This window comes from Bubalus kerabau, chromosome 2, assembly GCF_029407905.1.
Source record: "Bubalus kerabau isolate K-KA32 ecotype Philippines breed swamp buffalo chromosome 2, PCC_UOA_SB_1v2, whole genome shotgun sequence".
Lineage (NCBI taxonomy): Eukaryota > Metazoa > Chordata > Mammalia > Artiodactyla > Bovidae > Bubalus > Bubalus kerabau.
Window position 1 is genome coordinate 160252835 of NC_073625.1, and position 14880 is coordinate 160267714.

At 39.5% G+C, this 14880-nt stretch overlaps 1 protein-coding gene across 50 annotated transcripts in view; it reads left to right on the forward strand.

Moving 5' to 3' along the window:
* LOC129644008 (uncharacterized) overlaps window positions 1–14880 on the forward strand; it is a 416390-nt gene that overhangs the window by 89270 nt on the left and 312240 nt on the right. For 29 of the 50 annotated variants that reach the window (XR_008710655.1, XR_008710672.1, XR_008710676.1 and 26 more), the window contains exon 2: window positions 7102–7201. The exons of 13 other annotated variants lie outside the window; for them this stretch is intronic. The gene's annotated coding sequence lies outside the window, so the exon portion shown is untranslated. Of the gene's footprint in view, window positions 1–7101; window positions 7202–7884; window positions 8024–14880 lie in introns of those variants that run through there. 8 more of the 50 variants (XR_008710687.1, XR_008710682.1, XR_008710683.1 and 5 more) reach the window with 4 other exon arrangements.

The window sequence follows — 14880 nt, forward strand, 5'->3', positions numbered from 1 at the left end:
ACCACGTTGCATGTATTTCTTTTTCAATACTACATAATATTTCATGAGAAGAAGGTAGTACAATCTTATTTATTCCTTCCATTGACATACTTTTGGGTTGTTCCCTGTTTATTGCTATAATGACTAATACTGCTATAAATATTCTTATACGTGTCTTTTGTTGCACATATACAGACTCTTCTATTGGGAATATGTCTAGAAGTGGATTCCTGAGCTGTAAGAGAGGTATATGTTCAGGTTTTCAAAATACTGACAAATGCTTTCCAAAGGGGTTCACATCAACAGTGTATGAACACAGTAATGAAGTCTGGAGCAAGTTCGTGTAGGGGCAACCAGAGTCAACCCTGTATGTTTTACCAAAATAGACATGCAGTAATGGAAGTAGTGTTAGAGTGGAAATGTGAATTTGGGACATGGATGCTTAGTGGATGGCTAGAAAAATGGAAAAGAAAGAAAACCCAAGAGTAGAACTTTAGGAGATGCCTGCTTTTAGGGAGAAATGAAAGAGAAGCAGGAAAGATGGACATATCAGACTTGGAGTAAAGGAATTTCAGGGTTAAGTGGAGTAAGTTAAACAGGTATAAGGAGGTACAAACTCTATTATGACATATAGCAAAATGTTTAAAGTTGCCATAATTCAAAGAGTATCCTGGTATACTTTAAAGAATACTAATAAGTTGCTATTGGATTTGGAAATCAGTGTCCCAGTTTACATTAAGAGAAAAAATTTTAGAAAAAGAAAGGGTGTGGAAAGCTCTTTGCAATGGAATGAAGAGTGAGAAGGAGGAAAGGAATCGATGAGTTTAGGTTCTCAGTGCCAGAAAGATGGTGAGTATAAAGGGATGAAGAGAGGACACTTTGGATAACTCAACCCGATGAAATGGAAGGTGCACTAAGAGTTTGAAAAACTACAATGAGTAGAATCTGGACAGATGTGATTGGCTCATTGGTGTGTCTATTTTTTATCCTTTGGGCCAGAGTGATCTCTGATAGGGTGGAAGAAAAGAGAAAATATTCAAGAGCTTGTGTCCGTCTCTCTGCTGTTAGGGATATTTCAATGAAATATTGTCAAAAGAACATATTTGAGATTCAGTGAAATTGTGAATTGATTAGTAAGCAAGCAGAAAGGTGATTGAAATTTTTCCAGATCCTTTCTTTTTTAGAAGCCTCATTTCCTAGTGCTTGTCACATTCTATTGTCTAAAACCAAGGATTCTCAGCGGTATTAGTCAAGTCGGCCCTCCATATCCTTGGAGTCCACATCTGAGGGTTCAACTAACTGTGTACTGAAAATATTGGCAGAGGAGTCCAGAAATTTCCAAAAAGTAAAACTTGAATTTGCCATATCCTAGCAGCATAATGTCCTGAAGTTAATGAAGAAACATCAGATGATGGAATAAATATTTCATTTTGTAATCTCCAGATTTCTGAAGACTATACATATGCAGCCAGATTACATGGTATCCCCTAAACTTGCTTGTGTTTTAAATGAACTAACAGTTTGACATGAGTGACATTTTAAAACTGTTGGATTACCCCCTGGTGGCTCAGCTGGTAAAGAATCCACCTGCAATGTGGGACACCTGGGTTTGATCCCTGGGTTGGGAAGATCCCCTGGAGAAGGGAAAGGCTACCCACTCCAGTATTCTGGCCTGGAAAATTCCATGGACTGTATAGTCCCTGGGGTCACAAAGAGTCGGACATGACTGAGTGACTTTCACAAACACAAACAAACCCAGTATATAAACATATAGAATTACTGTTAAAATACATAACATCTGACTACTTTGATCTGCATGCAAAACCCATTTTTAATTCTATTAATAATTCAAGTCAGGGTTATCTGAGGCAAGGCATTTGGATTAAAGAATTTTCTTTCTGATGTTGACTATTTTATCTTATGACATGCCTAGTGTATTAAAATAATCAGATACAAAGAATGTTTCATGTTTCCCACTCCTTGAATTATTGTTGTTGGGCAACATTGCATTTTAATGATAAGGAATATTTTTTTATTTTTTTAGGGAGAGAGCTGTTAAGGATACAGATGGCAGATAGTGGTCTGTTAAATTCTCTTGAGTAATATGAGGCAATTAGACATGCTTCTTAACACAGATTTTTCTTGTTAAAAGTAATGAATTCTATCAATAGACTAGAATTTCTCAATATGATCCTTGAACCAACTGTATTAGCATCTTCTGGGAACTTGTTAGAAATGTGAATTCTTGGTCTGCCCATGCCAAGCCTCCTTTCCCCCAACTGAGTCAGACATTCCACCTCCAGATTCTGATGGATGCTAAAGTTTGAGGACTACTGCCTAGGACTATGGAGACACTGTGATGGTGCCTATCATTTCTCTCACCTCTTCATTTCTACCTTATCATTCAAACACTGTAAAATAAAATGAAATACTTAGAAAGTGCTTCTCCTCCCCATAAACTTGTCATGTCTGTGCTGTGATATGTTGCTGCACACAAATAATTTCCAGTTATCAGAAGGATGATTTGTTTGGCTGGTGTATTACTTATATGTTTGTGGTGTCCAACATGTCACCTGCAACTCTTGCTGGCAGTTTTGCTGGTAGAATGCTGCTGGATGCAAAAACAAAATCTTTTACTTTACTGCTGCCTATCCTCTGCTTGGTTCTATCAACCTTAGACATAGTGAGAGATTTTTCTTTTTTCCTAAGAAAAACAATCAGTAGAACGCATAAGTGGAAAATTAGCATAGGAACTGGCTTACACAATTATTGAGGCCAAGATGTCCCATGATCTGTCCTCTGCAAGCTTGAGAACCAGGAAAATGGTGGTATAACTTTGTCTGGCTCCTAAGACCTGAGGATTGAGAAGCCAATGGTGTTAAGTCTCACTTGAGGTCAGAACCTCCTGAAAACTAGGAATGCTGAGGGAAGGGGAATATGCTGTCACCCTTCCTCAGCCTTTTTGTTCTATTCAGTTCCTGAACACATTGTTATGATACCCGCTCTTATTGGTGAAGGTGGTTTTTACTTAGTTTGTGGATTCAAACACTAAAGTTTTCCCGAGACATCAGGTATAATGTTTATCACCTATCTGAGGATGCCTTAACCTAGTCAAATTGACAAATATTTATTACACAGTCTCACCAAGTTTCATGTAATTTGGTCTGCTCGGTTTTATTTCCCATTATTCTCTAGCCTAGTTCATCTAGTCTCTCCAGTTGTGTGAATGTTTGGGAACCTTAAGGTTATTTTATAGCAACAACATACTCATTTCGAACAGTATATGTTCATTCCTCCCCTTGCACATTTACCAAGTCCTTTATTCTCATCCTCCATCACTCATCTAATTTCTTCTCTCTTTGGTCGGAGCTCAACATGCCCAGTCAGTGAGGAAACCAAATCCAGAGAGGGTAACTCAAGCAAAGGCCTAAGCATGAGGACTGGCCAGCTGAACAAAGGGATATGGCCAGGCAGCAACCTGGTGGGAACCAAGGATGAAGGCCTCTGTGACAGATACAGGTTCTAAAATCAGCAAATCTCAGGTGACCCCTGTTGGCAGATGAGGTCTAGGCATAGTCAGGATGGCTTTGAGACTGGCAGAGGCCAAGCCTGTAGGTTGAAGACACCAGCAAGTCCAGCTGATAGATTGTAAAGGCCTGCAGAGGTCTGGTTGCAAATCGTCCAAAAACTATTCCCTGGTTACCCTCACTCTCACTGTTTTTTTGTTTTTTGGGGGGTCTTTTCTTTCACCGAAGCCTGTTACATCTCACAACATAGGACTGACTTGGTATCCTGCTCTGTTTTCTTGTACTGTCATTGTATTGAAAGTGTTAGTCACTCAGTTATGTCCTCTTTGCTACCCCATGGACTGTAGCCCACCAGGCTCCTCAGTCCATGGGATTCTCCAGGCAGAATACTGGAGTGGGTTGCCATTCTCTCCTCCAGGGATTGAACTGGGGTCTCCTGGATTGCAGGCAGACTTTTTACTGTCTGAGCCACCAGGGAAGCCCATCAGTGTATTAGTTCATGCTTTTATAAAAAAGTACTGTAGGCTAGGTGGCTTAAACAACAGAAATTTCTTTCTCATAGTTCAAGAGGCTGGGGAGTCCAAGATAAAAATATTGTCCAGTTTAGTCCCTGGGTGAGCGCTCTCTTCCTGGCTTTCAGCTGACTACCTTCTCCCTGTGACCTAACATGGCAAGGAGTGAGAGAAAGCAAGCTTAGTTGATCTTCCTTCTCTGACCAGAGGTTACCACATCACCTGCATTGTGATGAGAATTCTTAACCACTCAGCTGGTAAAGAATCTGCCTGTAATACGGGAGAGCTGGGTTTGATCCCTGGGTTGGAAAGATCCCCTAGAGAAGGGAAAAGCTACCCACTCCAGTATTCTGGCCTGGAGAATTCCATGGAGTTATACAGTTCTTGGAGAAGGAAACGGCAACCCACTCTAGTATTCATGCCTGGAAAATCCCATGGAACGAGGAGCCTGGTGGGCTACAATCCATGGGGTCGCAAAGAGTTGGACACAACTGAGCCACTTTCATTTCACTCAGGAAGTCCCAAGTTTCTGCTGTATTAAGCATTTGCTTGTCTTGTAATTCATTGTGTTAGCCTCTGGAGAAGAAAAAGGGTCTGGAAACAGTAACACTGCTGCAAGCAGTCTTGCTCAGTAGGCCAGGGATCACAGCATATGTACCTTAAGGTCTGCTTTCAGATCAGAAATCAAAAGGAGATGAATTGAAGGTTGCTCATTTTAATCTAAAATAATTCTTAATCTAAAATAATTCCTGTCCTTTACTTGGAATCTAGCCCTATTCCTGGGAAAGCATTTCCACAGCTAAAACAAATCAAAGAACCTGTGGTGGATTCATTTTGATATTTGGCAAAACTAATACAATTATGTAAAGTTAAAAAAAAAAAAAAAACACAAAGAACAGCATATACTGAGAAAACCCAATGTGCCAGGTTCATTCTGGTATACTGATGACTAGCTGGAATTATTTCTTTCAGAAAATGCATTTGATTTAGAGATCGATTTGGAGATAGGTGAGTGGAGGTTATTTTGGACACATGGACCAAACTGTTAGGAAAGCAAAAACAAAGGTCTGCTAACAGAGCTTCCCCTGTACTCAAAAGAACACTTCTCTTGTACATTTCAGGTAAAAAATACAAACTCTCATTGTGTTCCAGTGTGTACACTCAGTTTGTTATGTAACGGGGCTCTGCTTTCTCTTTAAATATAAACTACTTCTTGAACAGAAATAACAAAAATCAAATTCTATCAGATTAATGCAAAACTTCAGCTTTTTCCCAAAAGACCTTTTTCTCAAAGGACCTTTTTCTAACTTAAAATCTTTATCAGCATGAAACCCCCCTGAGAATATGGTGAGCTCTGTTTCCTCACTGAGATACCACAGCCTGGAGTCTGGCAGCATTTCCATCATTTACCACCCACAGAGCTTGCTTTTTTTTTTTTTTTTTAAAGTTGTTTTTGTCTGTTTAACGAGACCAGTGATTTCTAACAGCAGTCACAGCCAAGTTTCTTCTGGAATTGTCAGCTGTGTATCTAAGTGTTGTTTCCCTGCTGTCTTTTCTTTGTTATATTTTGAAATATAGATTTACAAAAGAGTTACAAAAATAGATTTTCTTTATATGTTTCACTCAGCTTCTTGTGATATCAACCATGAAACATTTATTAAAACTAAGAAATTAACCTAGGTAAAATACTGTTAGCTCCATATTTTGTTTAGTTTTCCCAGTTTTTCTACGTCTGATCTGTCCCAAAATCAAATCCAAGATGCTGTGTTGCGTTTAGTCTCCTGTCTCCTCTTGCATGCATACTAAGTCACTTCAGTTGTGTCCAACTCTTTGCAACCCTTTGGACCATAGCCCGCCAGACTCCTCTGTCCATGGGGTTCTCCAGGCAAGAATACTGGAATGAGTTGCCATTTCCTCCTCCAGGACATCTTCCCGATCCAGGATCAAACCCGCATCACTTATGTTTCTTGCATTGGCAGGCAGGTTCTTTACCACTAACACCATCAGTCTCCTTTAATCTGTAATAGTTTCTCGGTCTGTCTCTATCTTTGATTTGAATACTTTCTGCTGTTTTTAAAGCCTTTGGTAAAACTAATACAATTACGTAAAGTTTAAAAATAAAAAAAAAAATAAAGCCTTTTATAAATATACCTTTTCATACATGCAAGATACCTTGTAACTATTGGATAGAATTGCTTATTTAAATATATTTAAATAATTTCCACATGGTGATTTTTCTATATTGCAAAAAACCTTGAAAGGAGCAAAGTATTTGTTGAAAAAAAAATTAGCAAGGAAGAACTAATCCCTTAGCATTTTTATTTACCCTTCTTGCTTCTAATATCACTGTAACAAAATACAGTGGGTACATCTCAAATATACAGAATAATCTTTTTTGTACTTGTTATTTTGTATTCGGGTATAGCCGATTAACAAATTTGGGATAGTTGCAGGTGAACAGGGAAGGAGCTCAGCCATACATATACATGTATCCATATTCCTCCCCCAAATCCTCTCTCATTCAGGCTGCCACATAATGCAGAGTTACATGTGCTATACAGTAGGTCCTTGTTGGTTATCCATTTTAAATATGAGTGTGTACTTGTCCACCCCTAATTCTAACTGTTCCTTCCCCACTGGTAGCTATAAGTTCGTTTTCTAATTCTGTGAGTCTCTGTTTTGTAAATAAGTTCATTTTATCACCAGAATGATCTTTCTAATGTAGGAATTTATCATACAGTAATTGTATTGACAGGTCCATATCACCTGCCTAAATTCCAGACTCTTTAGCATGGCACATAAAGTCTCTTGGTCTGGCTCCCATCCATCCTTCAGGAAGCACCTTGAGCTGTACCTGACCACTCGTCAAGTTCTCTGCGGTAGGCAGCCTCAGAGAGCTTCCAATAATCCCCACCTCCTTTACTTTATGGCCCTGGGTTATCTATCTCTTCCCTTTGAGTGTGGGCTGAATTTGACTGGCTTCTTAGGAATAGCATATGATGAGAAGTAAAGGAATGCCATTTCTGAGATTGTGATAGTAAGGACTGTGGATTCTGTCTTGAGTGTTCTTTCTTTCATTTGAGGGAAGCCAGCTGCCATTTGTGATAATGAGAGGACCACTTGAGAAAACATTGATATCTCTGACCAGTAGCCAATGAGGACCCACGCACTGCTAATAACCATGTGAGTAGGCCTGAAAGCAGATTCTTTTCCAGCAAAGCCTGGAGATGACTGCACCCCTGACCCAATGCTGGACTGTAGCTTTGCAAGAGACACAGCTCAAATCTAGTTGTTTTGAAACCATCTCTATCTCTGCCCTTAATGATCTCACCCATTCAATTACTTACAGTCACATATTGTTCTTAAAGTGCTGCCCTAGTAAACTCTTTGTAATGGTGAAGTGTCTTTTCTTTTGTGTGCATATCAACAACATTGCTAAGCAAGTAAAGTTAGATAAATTCTTATTGACATATTGAAGATGGCATTTAACTTTTGTGTTTTTTGAAATCTGAATTAAAATGATTAAGCTAAATATACATATACAACAACTCTAAAGCAACACTGAGATGCATGTCTGATGATGAGCATGCAAATACAGGGGAATGGTTAGTGAAATCTCAGCTGATGTTTAGAAACAGTTGGGATGTCAGTAGGCAAGTGAAGACTTGACTGTGAGAAGAGCACATGAACATGCATAGATGGGGCTGAGTGTTACATAGATGGAAGGTTCTAGCCTGACTGGGTGGAACTTTGTTCCAGGGAGCAGTGTGAGGGGTGATTGGGTGGCCCAGGCAAGCCTAAGTGACAAGATATAAGCCCTGATCCATGAAGGAGAAGCCAATTTGGTATTTGCCTATGTGTTCTAGACTCCAAAGTGCATATTCTGGAGGACGCATATCACTGTTACCTGCCTGTGAACTCATATTAATGTTGCTGTTGTTTAGTCACTCTGTTGCAATCATATGGACCATGGCCCATCAAGATCCTCTGTCCAAGGAATTTCCCAGGCAAGAATACTGAAGTGGGTTGCCATTTCCTTCTCCAGCGGATTTTCCCAGATCAGGGATTGAACCTGAGTTTCCTGCATTGGCAGGTGGATTCTTTACCACTGAGCCTCCTGGGAAGCCTTACTCTTACTAATGCAGGGTCATAAATCCCTGAAGATCCCACAGAGTATTTCAGGGAGTCGAGAGATATGTTCCACCTGAACTCACTTGCAAGTAAGTCAAATCAGTTACGTGCGGCATCCACGTTTGTTCCCTTTCTTTTTTCCCATACCTCCTACCCCCTCTCTAGCATAGGACTACTGCTCGTTCCTTCTGGCCCCTCCCACAGAGCATGAAAGAGGCTTATTCTGGGTGGGCTGTCACTGTTGCCTCTTATGGATGGGGCTCAGGGCACTCAAGCTTCTGGCCATCTCTGTCATTATAATACTTGTAGTCACATTCCCTGTATGTTGCCCTGATGTGTTGTAGAATATATATAAATACACACACACACACACACATACACATACATTTCTAATTGTAGTTTTACACCCTAATCACATCTTCTGCCCCCCAGGGCTCAGTCATGAGCCCAGCCAGGGCTAAGCAGAACAGAGGAGGGAGCTGGACTTGGAGAAAGATCTTTGTGATGTTAATGTTCTGTTAATGACTGATCTTGATGTTTCTAATGATGAAAGATGTTGATGTTCTATTCGTCTTTTCTTCTTCCTCCGCACTAAGACTACATTACCCTATCAAGTGTGTTTGACCCTCTCTTTATTCAAGGACTATCTGTAGTCTCACCATAGACTTGTGGTAGGTTGACTCAGATATTCTCTAAACTTTGGTGGGGAACAAACACAGCTAGAGCTCAAACCAGGACCACAGCTATACCATGCTCATGTATGCAGAACAAGTGCCAGACTGGGAAGGAATTGTGTCACTCAGGTAGGGAAAGGACCAGAGAGTATAAGGGAATGGACATTTTTGTGTTGGGATGGACCAGGGGAGTGATGATCTGCGTGGATTCTAAAGACATGGATCTATTACTGCCTTTGCTGTTCATAATTTTACTCATTCTTGGCATGTGTTTGTATGGACACACCATTTAAGTGAGAGATGGGACTTCCCTGGCAATCCAGTGGTTAATGCTCCACACTTCTAATGCATGAGGTGCAGGTTTGGTCCCTGGTCAGTGAATTAAGATCCCACATGCCTTATGGAAATAGAAAATAGAAAAATAGAAAAGAAAATAAAAATTAATAAAAATAAAAAACTTATCTAACAATGAGACATAAGCAATGGGTTAAAATTATTAAAATCTTGATTTTTTTAAAGTCCTAATCTGACAGAGATATGCAGAATGATTTAAGCTAGAGTGAGCAGGAAGACCAGCTGCAAATTACTGAAATTATCCAGGTGGAGAGTGCTTTATATTTTCCTTATCTGTCAGGAACCTCAGAGTTTTGTGCCAACTTGTTGTAGCTGACATTTAGCCACATTTAGAATATAATGACCTTTCCTTTTCATTTTTCAAACTACATACATGCTTCTTTTGCCTTACTGGTCTTTAGGTTTTATTTTACTTGAATTTTTCCTTGTAAGTTATCTCTCCTTTTTAGAAGTAAATAGGCTGTATATCAATAACCTCAGATACACAGATGACACCACCCTTATGGCAGAAAGTGAAGAGGAACTAAAAAGCCTCTTGATGAAAGTGAAAGAGGAGAGTGAAAAAGTTGACTTAAAGCTCAACATTCAGAAAATGAAGATCATGGCATCTGGTCCCATCAGTTCATGGGAAATAGATAAGGAAACAGTGGAAACAGTGTCAGACTTTGTTTTTTGGGGCTCCAAAATCCCTGCAGATGGTGACTGCAGCCATGAAATTAAAAGACGCTTACTCTTTGGAAGAAAGGTTATGACCAACCTAGATAGAATATTCAAAAGCAGAGACATTACTTTGCCAACTAAGGTCTGTCTAGTCAAAGCTATGGTTTTTCCTGTGGTCATGTATGGATGTGACAGTTGGACTGTGAAGAAGGCTGAGCACTGAAGAATTGATGCTTTTGAATTGTGGTGTTGGAGAAGACTCTTGAGAGTCCCTTGGACTGCAAGGAGATCAGCCCTGGGATTTCTTTGGAAGGAATGATGCTAAAGCTGAAACTCCAGTACTTTGGCCACCTCATATGAAGAGTTGACTCATTGGAAAAGACTCTGATGCTGGGAGGGATTGGCAGCAGGAGGAGAAGGGGACAACAGAGGATGAGATGGCTGGATGGCATCACCGACTTGATGGATGTGAGTCTGAGTGAACTCCGGGAGTTGGTGATAGACAGGGAGGCCTGGCATGCTGCAATTCATGGAGTTGCAAAGAGTCAGACACGACTGAACAACTGAACTGAACTGAGTTAGGAGATGTTGCCTAGTGTTTGAATTGTGGTGGTGACAAGGAGTTAGAGAATAAACTTAAGATGGCATTAGTAATTTTTAAGCTCCAAGTGACAAGAAGTTGGAGCTATGTTTCAAAAATTGTTGGACTCTAAGGATGTCCTGTGTCTCTACACCCACTTTAAAGATCAGTGATCAAAACTGGATTATGTAACAAGCTAAATGGGAAAAGAATTTGAAAAATAATAGATATGTGTGTGTGTACAACTGAATTACTCTGCTGTACACATGAAACTAATGCAACATTGTTGATGAACTATACTCCTATATGGTCTTCCCCAGAGGCTCACATGATAAAGAACCCGCCTGCCCATGTAGGAGATGCAAGAGATACGAGTTTGATCCATGGGTTGGGAAGATCCCCTGGAGAAGTAAATGGCAACCCGCTCCAGTGTTCTTGTCCTGGAAAATTCTGTGGACAGAGGCACCTACTGGACTACAGTCCATGGGATTGCAAACAGTTGGACACAGGTCACAAAGAGTTGGACACAACTGAGCCCACATCCATGCACACATACTTCAGTATAAAATAAAAAGCTAAAAAAATATGAAAACAAAAACAAAAAAACCCTGGGTAATGGCCCAAGTAACACAGGGCTCAGTAAAGTCTGTTCCTTTCCAAGGCTGGACAGATGGAGAAGTAGGAAGGGTGGTGTGATCAGAGTTCCCAGCAATTCACAGTGAGTGGATGTGTTCATTGTTACCATAGAGCAGTGACTATATGGGGAACACAGTTATGTGCTAGGTGTTAGAGTTTATTAATTAGTGAGGACACTTGCTCTTCAAAAGTTTAAAGAAAATATAAAACCATGAAGGATTAGCAAATAGAAATATAATGTGCTATATCCTCCAGGATTTGGCAAAGAGCATGCAAACTCAACTGCCTACAGGGTCCAGGCAGATCATCTTGAATGAGTCAAGTGGACAAAATGTATACAATATAAAGGGGAGTGGTGGGAGGAGGGTGGACAGAAGTTTCCAACCCTTCAGTCACAGGGTTGATTCCCTTGGCAAACAGCCCCCAACGCCTCATCCTTAGGTACTTTCCAAAAATCACTACATTAATGTAAAACCAGTTATAATGGAAAGGGGCATGTTATAAGTAACAAGACATCCATTTCATCTTTATGGCTCTGAGATATCTTCAGGAACTGAAGACCAAATATTATCACAAAAGATGTTCCCAATCCTCTTAATGCTCAGGAAATTCCAAGGGTTTTGAGAGCTGTGAGTCACAAATCTTGGATGAAAACCAAATATATATTTCTTATAAACCAACACAGCAGTTGGGGGTGAGGGGTAGGAGTCTAAATTTACAGTAAAAGCATGGATAAGACTTGTGGTACAAGGCCAGAAAGAATGTGGCTGCCATAGCTTTTGTATGACAACTAATCCCAAAGTGAGAAAAAAAAAATTCAGTCAAATGCATGTCATTTAACATTCACTGTGTGAGAAAGACAATTTACAAAACCCTCCAAGTTTCCAGAGGTTTAGATTATGTGATGTGCAGTCAGGTTTGGGGTCTCAATCCTAATTTTGTTTTCAGGTTATAATAGTATTCATGTGATTACTAGTACTAGAAAGTTTTTCTGCATCCCGTATCTGTTATTCCTTATGAGACCCCTGAAACAGGTTCTATTATTAGCCCACATTTGATACTCCAGGATATGAAGACTTTGGAAAGTAAAGCAACTTGCCCACAACCACATTTCTAGGTAAGTTGTGCTCGTTGAGTCACTTGAGTTGTGTCCGATTCTGTGAAACTGGATAGACTGTAGTCTGCCAGGCTCCTCTATCCATGGGATTCTCCAGGCAAGAATACTAGAGTGGGTTGCCATTTCCTCTTCCGGAGGATCTTCCCAACTCAGGGATCGAACCCGTGACTCTTATGTCTCCTGCATTGGCAGGAAGATTCTTTACCACTAGTGCCACGTTGGAAGCAACATATTCTAGAGCCAGACTGGTCTGACTGAGGAGTGTGAGCTTCACTGTGCAGCTTTTTCCATTGATTTGAATGTGGCACAACAAGCTTTTGACTCGCCTTGAGTGGGTTTTTGTTTTTTTTTTTTTCACAAAGTCAAATGTCATGATATACATCACATGTTCTATAAATATATATAAATGCATAAAACAGATGTTTTATTAACTATGAAATAATGGTTGATGTAATTGGCATTTACCTGGCACTAAGTTCCAGGAAAGTTGCTAGGTGAATTCACTTTTGAGCCTTAACTCTTATTTTAAATTTTTCCTCATGTGAACTTCTAAGCTGGTTTCCACTATGTCTATTCAAAGGGAGGAATCTTGCCCTGTCCCTTTTGTGCTAGTTATCATCTGCATCTTTATGTAGCCCCTTTAACCTCTGGGACAAGTTGAGCATGAGGAGAGATCCAGCCCACCTGAGGCTCCTGTTCACTGAGTGATTATTTTACCACTGTTCCCAGAGCCCAACACCTAGAGAGCTTTTCCTTCTTAACAGTGAACATTTCTTCCCACAGGCTTCTAAAATAAAAAGCCATGGCCCACTGCTGAGCATATATCCAGAAACACTCAGTTAAAACCCCAGGAAGAACTATTATGGCAGAATGTGACAACTTGTATCCTCATACAATTTCATCTGAAATGTCATATTCTTTGACTCTCTCAGGGAGGAAAAGAAGTAGAAACAAATGAAAAAATAGGGATGGATATGAGGAAGAATCCAACCAAGCAGTAGGTTGCCACATAGAAACACAGAGAATGGTTTCTGCTAGCAAACAAAAGCCCATGACAAGACTGAGAACTAGAGGGTTGAACTGAAGATAGGTTTCACATATCATGAAAAAATGAACCTGTGTAAGAGGGAGAAAAGTAGGACATGCATTCTTTTTTTTTTTTTTTTTTTTTTCTAAATGGCTTGATAAGTACATTAGGTTAGCAAAGAAAATTACTTCTTGGTATCGGTTGGTACAGGGATATCAGGTCATTGGGAAAATAAATTCTTCTTCTTGTTTAAAAAATACTTTTAAGGAAGGAAAATAGACCTTAGAAAAAGAGATAAAAACCAGACTGTTACAGCAAAGATTTCTTTTGAAACTTATTTTCTGATAGACTATTAAATAGTCTAGAAGTTGCTTTAGAAGATTTATACCTGACTGATAAAAATAGTTTGGTACATCAGATCCAGGAATCACTGGTCCTTAGGTTGATCTCATAATAAATAGTTTAAAAGTTTGCTGCATGCTTTTCTATTAAACATGGTAGGTAATATTTCTTTATTGCCATATCTTTAAGATAAAAGACATCTCAAATGTAAAGTACATAGAATTTAAATAAGGTATCCTTTCTTCAGTGCTTATTATACATAAGCCACAGTGTTAAGTACTATAATTCAGATCATTTGTTCTTCAAAACCTTTCAATGTCTTTCTATGGAACTTGGAATGAAATCCAAAGTCTCACAGTGATGTCCTGTGATCTGCTTCCACCTGTGTGCCACTTCACCTGGACCACTCTCCCTCTCTCCTTCCAGCGCCTCTCACAATCTAAGCCCTTTGCCACTGGAGGTCATGTCCACTTTGTTTATTCTGTCTTGAGTACTAACTTACTGTTGTGTTTCTTTATAGGGGTTTCCTTCACATTGTTCAAATCCCAGCTTAATGTCATATTTTCAGAAGGACCTTCCCTGGTCCTCATTTTAAAATAGTTTTCCCATCTACCCCTGCCCCCATCCCACCATCACTGATTCTGCCACAGCATGCTTTTATCTCCTTCACAGAACTTGTCACACTCTGATTCCTTGTTTGCTTCTCCAGCTGTACTAGGGACTTTGTCCTTCTTATCATCTATTTTGTCAAATCTGATAATGGTGCCTGGTACACTCAACATGTGTCACTTTTCTGCTAAATGTAAGGAATAGAAACTAATGTTTATAGAACCCTACTTTTATATTAAAAATTTTACTGACTATATGTTAGTTTATATAGTTACTATGAGATACATATTTTTCTAGGTCACTGAGGAGAAAAGTGGAAACTTAGGTCTTATAATGGTGCTAAGTCCTTAAGGAATGCCCAGTCTAGCTATATCATTGGAAGTGAGCTCATCATATAATGGATCTAGATTTTCTGTTCTTCCATGATGCTATGTTGAAATCTCATATAACTTGCATAAATTAAACCACCAGATTTAGCCCTACTTACCATGCCTCCAGCGAATCATGCATGTGTTTGTGGTTATGAATGTCTCTATAAAATAAACTTCTTTTGGAGCAAAGACACTATCTTCTGTGTTCATAAATGTGAAATGCCCATTAGATTAACACTTGCAATCCTTTAATTATAATCTTTTACATTCATATAACAATTTTGCAAAGACTTCTCAAGCACATTAGCTCCTTACATTTCCTTTCGTGTCTCCAATAGGCAAGCAGGGCAGGCATTATTAT